The sequence below is a fragment of the Phymastichus coffea genome, unplaced genomic scaffold (assembly GCF_024137745.1).
Source record: "Phymastichus coffea isolate CEN01 unplaced genomic scaffold, Cenicafe_Pcof_1.1 PCOF00035, whole genome shotgun sequence".
Classification (NCBI taxonomy): domain Eukaryota; kingdom Metazoa; phylum Arthropoda; class Insecta; order Hymenoptera; family Eulophidae; genus Phymastichus; species Phymastichus coffea.
The window spans coordinates 2,638,575-2,646,796 of record NW_026706846.1 but is presented as its reverse complement, the minus strand read 5'-3'; positions in this window follow the sequence as shown (position 1 = coordinate 2,646,796).

The following is an 8,222-nucleotide window of genomic DNA, read 5'->3' as shown; positions in this document are numbered from 1 at the left end:
AGGTGCGAACAACGAGAGGCACCGAGGATATAATTATTATGCTAAAAGCATTACTCATGAATTTAAGGAACATTATTGACGATAACAAGATAGTCACCTTTAGCTTAGCCAAAAGTGAAAGCATAGAGAACGTGTTATTCAGTAAAATTATTAGCTGTATACGAGATAAGCTTGGAAAACTAGATGTTAAGGTCATAGTATGCACCGGACAGGTAAAACACCCCCTACCTAATGAGAGAGCAGAGATTATACAAGAAGCACATTGTTCAGCAGTCGGAGGACACGCGGGAGTTAATAAAACATTTAATCGTATTCGACACAAGTCGAACTGGGAACATCTTAAAGAAGACGTACTTAGTTTTATACAACAATGTGTTGATTGCCCAACAAAAAATTACTACGTGAAAAAACTAAACAGAAGATGGTCGTCACCGATTCTCCGCCAGTACCATTTTTCAAAACTGTAATGGACATTGTGGGACTGATGCCAACGACCAAACTAAATAATCGTTATTGTTTAACATTTCAGTGCATGTTTACACGTTTCGCTATAGGTATTCTAATACCTGATCAAACGGCTATTACTATAGCAGATGCTTTTATTAACCGCGTAGTCTGTGTTTTCGGAGCACCAAATGGCTTGCTTACCGATTGCGGGCAAAATTTTTTGTCAAAATTAATGAAAAGAGTTGTAAAAAGATGTCGTATTAAACAATTTCGCACAAGCGCTTTTCATCCTGAATCGAATGGAGTAAAAGAAAGACAACACTCCTCATTAAACGAAAATTTAAAAGTTTTTACAAATAAGTTTGAAGATTGGGATGAATTTGTAGAAATGGCAATGTTCAATTATAACACTAGCAGACATAAGGCTACGCATTATACTCCATATGAACTCATGTTTGCAAGAGTTGCACGAGTACCATCAGCAACTCCACCAGAACCGAAATATCTTGTGCCTACTTATGCCGATTATATGTCACAACTAATTAACCGTTTGAATGCTTTGCACCAAATTGCTCGTGAAAAAATTACACTTGCAAAAATTAAGGCAAAACATTATATAGACAAGAAAATCAATCCCAGAGAAATTAAGGTAAACGATTATGTTTAGCTTTGAAGTGGCCCCGAACCAAAAAAATTCGATGACCAATATTCTAGTCCATATCTGGTATCGGAAGTATGGCCCAACGGAAATGTACGAATTGAGATCGGCAAAAACCGCAGTAAAATTGTACATATGAACCGTTTACGCATATCGCATATAAGGCCAGCCGAATAATCATTTCGCAAAATTTACTAAACAATCGTACAGATTGCATGTTCTTATTAAGATCTATTAAGGAATAACTTAAATTTATTGTTTGCAGATGATGAATCTTCTAATTTGCCTACTGCTCTTGGAACTTGTCACCAAGGCGACGGCCTTCATTGCTTATGATTGTGCGTAGAAGTTCGCAAATATTACATCTTTTTCTTTAGTAGATATTGCAGACTGCGAATTGCCACCACCAATCGTCAATTCTACGCGGATCGAAGTATCACTATTGCAACTCAATGAATATTCGTCGGTTCGAGTGCGCTATTGCAAAATAGAAATAGATAGAGACGCTAAGAGATGCGGCTATAATAATCATAATATGGAAGTTGGATTAGAAAGAATAAAATACCTACGCGAAACATCAAGAGACGAATGCGAAAGAATGCACGTACACAGATCAATATCTATAGGAGATCGCCTCATTCAATCCTTACTAGTGAATAATTCAGTAGTACACGCTACAACTTTCGTAGGATCAGTCGGTAGCACGGGTGGATGCAGTAACGCAGGCTACTATAATGACCCATATGTCGAGTTTCAAGACGTTTTTGTGACCGGATATGTTAAAATTTCGTTGCAAGAACACTGGGAAACAGTATCGCTAGATAATAATAAAATCACATTATCAACAGGTGCGGTTTGTAAATTCAGTGATGATAAATGCATAGATAACGTTCTCGGTTACGCTTTCGGGGACCCAATTCCTATGCACGAGTGCCAAGAAAATAAGTTCACAGAACTTTACACCGGATACGTAGATCAAGTCATAGAACAGGGTAGCGAAAGGCTACCACTATACGTGTTAGATACACAAAGAGTGTCCTTCGCATTCAAAGATCTAGAAGCATTACCTAAATGCGGGTTTGTCTTAACCAGAACAGAGCATCCGAGAATTTTTATCCTCGACGATGAAAATAAACATACCTTCCCGGAAATAAAAGATAAAAACATTAAAAACATTGATTAATTTGCATATTTTAATGCAAAGATACCTTTCTTTGAAAAATACGTAAGAAAAAGCTTACAAAAGTTATATTATGACGTATTATTTCAACAGTGCTAGTTAGAAAAGAAAGTCATAATGAATGCACCAAATATCGCAACAATTAGTCCGGATTTATTAGCCTATTATTTGATGAACGGACCAGGCTACATGAGCCTACTTGCAGGTGAGGTCATTCACATAATTAAGTGCATACCAGTAGATGTACAGACAAGAAACTCTTCAAAGTGCTATCAAGAACTACCTGTAGAGCGTGACGGTAGACCTATGTTTATGACACCTCGCACACACATATTGAAATTTTTCGTTACAGAAACAGTCTGTGATGAGACAGTACCAGTAATTTTTAAGGTGGCAAGTGGATGGTTTAAGATGTTACCACGACTGACCTATTTTGGCGACGGACCAGGAGTTTTCACGCCTCAGACAAAACAAACATGGAAATATCTAGCATCCATTGCCATAATTAACAGCGAAATTTATAGTTTGTCAGATATTGAAAAATTAAAAAGCTACATCATGTTTCGATACGAACAAGCCGCGATTTTGAATAAAGTAGCAAAAAATGTATCTTTGAACGGACTTCCTGGAGCAGAATTATCATTTTATCATATGCTCGATGAAAAAGCGCTAGAAAAATTAGCCGAATCCACATGGTTGAAATTATGGGGAAGATTTATGAATTTTGGTAAGCGCGAGCATTATTTCCGTTATTATGCTTTTTCTCGTGATTAAATTTATACTCGATATAATCATTCATGGATACGCACTCTATTCGCTTTTCGAATGATCTATCAAAATAATAGGTGCAGTGTGGAATTCACTTACAAATTTGCTTGTCCATTTAGCTGGGACTCCTACTGAAGAACGGGAACAAGATAAGAATCAAAATAAAATCGAGCGGGGATCAGTGGCCAACAAGAGTTATGTAAATGCCCCTCCAAATTCCCCATCTGTTCCAAGTTCCCCGGACGCACCAGCATTGAAAGCGAAAGTAATCGAGTGTACCTTTAAACCCAACACACAGCAGGTAGAAAACAGATTAATAGATATTAGACTCTATCTCGTATTACAAGAGCCTTGCATTCGATCAATTCCTCCAAGGAATAAACGAGCGGACCCTATCCCTTCAGATAAGGACGAATAAAAAAAATTGGTATTAAAATTAGATTTGTCATCGTGAATGATTCAGAAAAAATCGAATTACTAGAAAATCCAATTCGTATAAAGACAAAATTAATATGTATGGCTCAAAGAAATAACGAATCAACTCATAAATTTGGAAAAAGAGCCATAAACTTAGTAAAATCATACAAGATTGCATGCCATTTAGCTCAATTACAGTTAGATGAAGTAACAGACACTATGGAAGAAAGAGAACAATTAGCAACGATGTGTTTTGTTGAATACCTAAACAAAGGCATAAAAAGATATATGTGTCAATACAAATTTTATAGTTCATTACAGGAGGCAGTTACACACGCTGAACAAATTAGCAACAATCTAAATGAATTAGAAAATATTGCAAACGCAACAGATTTTGCAGCTAATCAACATCAAACCATTCAAAGATCTTTTTTTTAATCACATAATGTATTTGATTCATTAGATAAAATTTGTAAAAGAGTATTATTTAAGAAAAATTGTAATAACGATAATACACGACCTAACCCAAGCATGGATTAACAATAGTGTATTTGACGTTAATGGTCCTATAAACTTGTATAAAAATATATATATATACATATAATTTATCGAATAATAATTATAACCTATATCGAATTGCAGTTTGCAGAACACACAAAAAAAAACAAGATGAAAAAAGCAGCAATCTGCCTGTATTTTCTTCTCGGATTTATGGCAGTTAGGGGACGAGAAGAAAACCCCGTCGTACATCTGATTAAAGACAATCCAGGGATTGCGTTTCATAAAATTGAACGTACAGCATTTACACGTAAAAATTGGAGTTTACTAACAACCATTGACATGCAACACATTTTCATTTGGAACGAGGTACTTACTAATCAAGTAACTACTTTAAATAACATCTTCATATAAGATAATGTATCCAACATAGAAGCAAGTTCGATTATACAGCATGTTATGAATGATTTGAGAGATATTAATCATGTTGACGATTCCCTGAATCATCTTGTTAACACTTTGCATGTTGACAAAATTAACCTTTTAACGTCACTAACTTTAATTGAATCTAAAACTATGAAAGCGATAGAATTTTTTGATAAAAACATGTAACCTACTATTTTCGAGGGTGCTCTTTCAGATGCCGTTGACAAAAATTTCAAATTTTCCGATTTTCCAAGAAAATTTTCAAATTAAAGTGAAAAAAACGCAATTTTTTTCGGCAATATTTTTTTGTATTCAAAATTTTCTACTCAATTTTGACATGTTAGTGGGGCGTAAACCTTCATAGATCGTGATCTTTTTATCTAATCTTTTAAATGATACCAATAGATTTTGGAAATTGAACATGAAAATTTCCAAAATGGCGACTCAATCCCGGAAATATTTCAAAAAGTTCAGAAATTTGTTACACAATAATAATGGACTTTAGGAAAAAATATTATGGAACAAAAAGTTCTTAGAATTGATCAACAAATAAGATGAAATTTTTTCAAAATTTTTTTACAACTTTTGAAAATTTTTGAAAATTTTGAAAATTTGATAAATTTTTAAATTTGTCAAAAATTTTTGAAAAAATTCTATAATATTCTTTAATCAATTCTAAAAACTTTTTGTTCAGTAACATTTTTTCCTAAAGTTCATCATTATTATGTAAAAAATTCTTGAATTCTTTAAATCCAGTAAAACTTTGGAAATTACAAAAATCCGTTTTTTTTTGCCAAATACTTCTAATGTTGTTATTTTTTATGACGCAAATAAATAGTATGTAGTGTTATTTATCACATTTCATGAGTTTTTTTATAAATAAACAACTATTTATTGCCGTACATTCCGAAAAATGTGATTTTTTCACTAATTTTTCGTATTTTTGTCCTGAATTTTGCATTCAAACGACTCGAGATGTATTTTGATATATACTTACGTTATATTTGTATGTGTTCTTATTTTTACATTATATAAAGCATATTGGGTATGATATTTAACTCACTGTATCATTTATATAAATATTTAGTGTTGAAATGAAATCTGAAAATTTTCTATATGGGTATTTTTACTCTAAAATTTATTTGGTGAATCTGGAAGTATGAAAATGGTATTTTTCCTCTATATATTTCTTAGAGTTTGTACGGTAATATATTTGGTGATAATATAATTAATTGTTAAAAGTTATATTACTTACATATTATTCTTAAATTTTCTGACAATTTTTTTATATCCCTCATTGTAAGTTCCTTTATTTTCATAAATAAAATTTTGCTGCATATTTCATATTTCAGTTTTTATTCTAATCTAATATAGCTCATCCAGAATTTTTACGATAACCTTGTATTTTATCTTTATATTCGTTTTGTAATATTGACTATGAGCAAAAGAAAGAGTGGTGACAACTTGGTGACTCCATTGAGAAAAAGTTCAAGAACGAGAAAAAAAATTACTTGGACAAGAATGTTGAATTATTTGAAAATGATGATTACATCGAGGCTGTACTTATACCTGATCCAGATGATTCGGGTTCTGACGATTCAGGTAATGAAGATAATAATGATGATGTTGAAACTGAAAGTAACGATGACGATGAAAATGAAGATGACGAAGATGATAGTGACCTAACTAATTCTTTACAATTAACTTAATTTCGTACTGTAATAGATGGTTATGATTCGAAACAAGAAAAGCTAGAACCAGATCATAAATATGATTAAATGACTGGAGAATGTACATATAATGATATTATGACGAATAATATCTTACTTAGTGACATGCAGAAGAAGCATATATTATCTCTTTCTCTTACTGAATTATTTGAAGATTATTTTTCCATCTCTTTGAAGCAGTATATAATTGATGCTACTGTACAGCATGGTTACAATTTATCAGCAGATAGATTAGATGTTTTTTTAGGAATTGTCATTTTTACAAGTTTCAACGGGCGCAATTCTCAGCGAGATTATTGGTCCACTGATACACTTCTTCGATCAGATGTTATTTGTGATGCAATGGGGCGGAGGGAATTTGAAAGCATAAAAAAAACATGTAAAGACTTCGAAACCTGGCGATGAGAATAGCAATGATAGAATATGGAAAGTTAGAAAAGTTTTAGATATATTTAATAATAACTTGAAAAAATACGGTTATTTTTCTACGGCTTTATCGATGAAATGATGATTAAATTTTATGGTCGAAGTTTACTGAAACAGTTTATAAAAACAAAACCAATCAGATTTGGAATCAAAATGTGGGCATTGTGCAGTTCGGATGGTTTTTTATTTCACTGCGATATTTACTGTGGTAGAAATGCACATAACAGCTTTTTACCAAATTGTTCACAGGGTAGTCGTGTAGTGATACAAATGCTTCAGAATCTATTACAGCGAAGTTCGCTTAGAAGATTATTAAAATATCATGTTTATTTTGATAATTTATTCTGCTCTGCAGACTTGTTAGTTCATTTGAAGAGATTAGGTATCAAAGCAACAGGAACAGTTCGTAAAGATTGTATAACTGAGTCTAATAACATTGATGAGAATGCTGCTAGAGGAACATTTGCAGTAAAACATGATAAGGTGAGTGGAGTAAATTTTATTACCGTAGTCGATTCTAAACAAGTATCTATTCTTTCTACAGCAGCTGGTGTTACGCCCCTTGCTTCTGTTAACAGGTACAGCAAAGAAGAGGAAAAAAAAGTATCTGTAGGATTCCCGTGTGCATTCAAATGGTATAATAAATTCATGGGTGGGGTAGATACACATGATCAACGGGCCAGTGCCGTGATTCCAATAATACGTTCCAAAAAATGGACTTGGCCTATCTTGGTACGGTTCATACAAATGTCTATTGCTTGTGCAACTGTTATGCATAATAGAGTAAATGAAGGTAAACAGAAGAAAAGTACAAAAGACATTGCAATGTCTATTGCAAAAGAGTATTTAGCTAAGTCTCATCAAACTCCAAAACAATTACATCAATTTACAGATCATAAAAATTTACAATATTGTCACGGCTGCGAGATAAGATTAAGAAAGTTTTGCATTGACTGTCAGGCATACTTTTGTAAGAACTGTTTACAGAAAACACACTAAATTCACAAACATAAATCTAAATAAAAAAAATAATTATAAAAAAGAAAAAAAAAGAAAAAAAACAAAAAAAAACAAAAAAAGAAGAAATAAAAGAAGATTCTTTGAAAACATCTACCTCCACGCGGTAAGAATCGGGCAACATCATAAAATTAATCGATGGCTAAAGATGTTTCATATATATATATATATAGTCGTCAAAAGACTTCTCGAGTCGTTAGAAGGCAAAACTCAGGACAAAAATACGAAAAATTAGTGAAAAAATCACATTTTTCGGAATGTACGGCAATAAATGGTTGTTTATTTATAAAAAAACTCATGAAATGTGATAAATAACACTACATACTATTGATTTGCGTCATAAAAAATAACAACATTAGAAGTATTTGGCAAAAAAAACGGATTTTTTGTAATTTCCAAAGTTTTACTGGATTTAAAGAATTCAAGAATTTTTTACATAATAATGATGAACTTTAGGAAAAAAATGTTACTGAACAAAAAGTTTTTAGAATTGATTAAAGAATATTATAGAATTTTTTCAAAAATTTTTGACAACTTTAAAAATTTATCAAAAAACCCCGCACAAAACCAATGGAAAAATACTTTCGGTTAATTTAAATCTTACACTGACAAATCGATAGTTCGTAACATACTGATCAAATGTCTCCATGGGTAC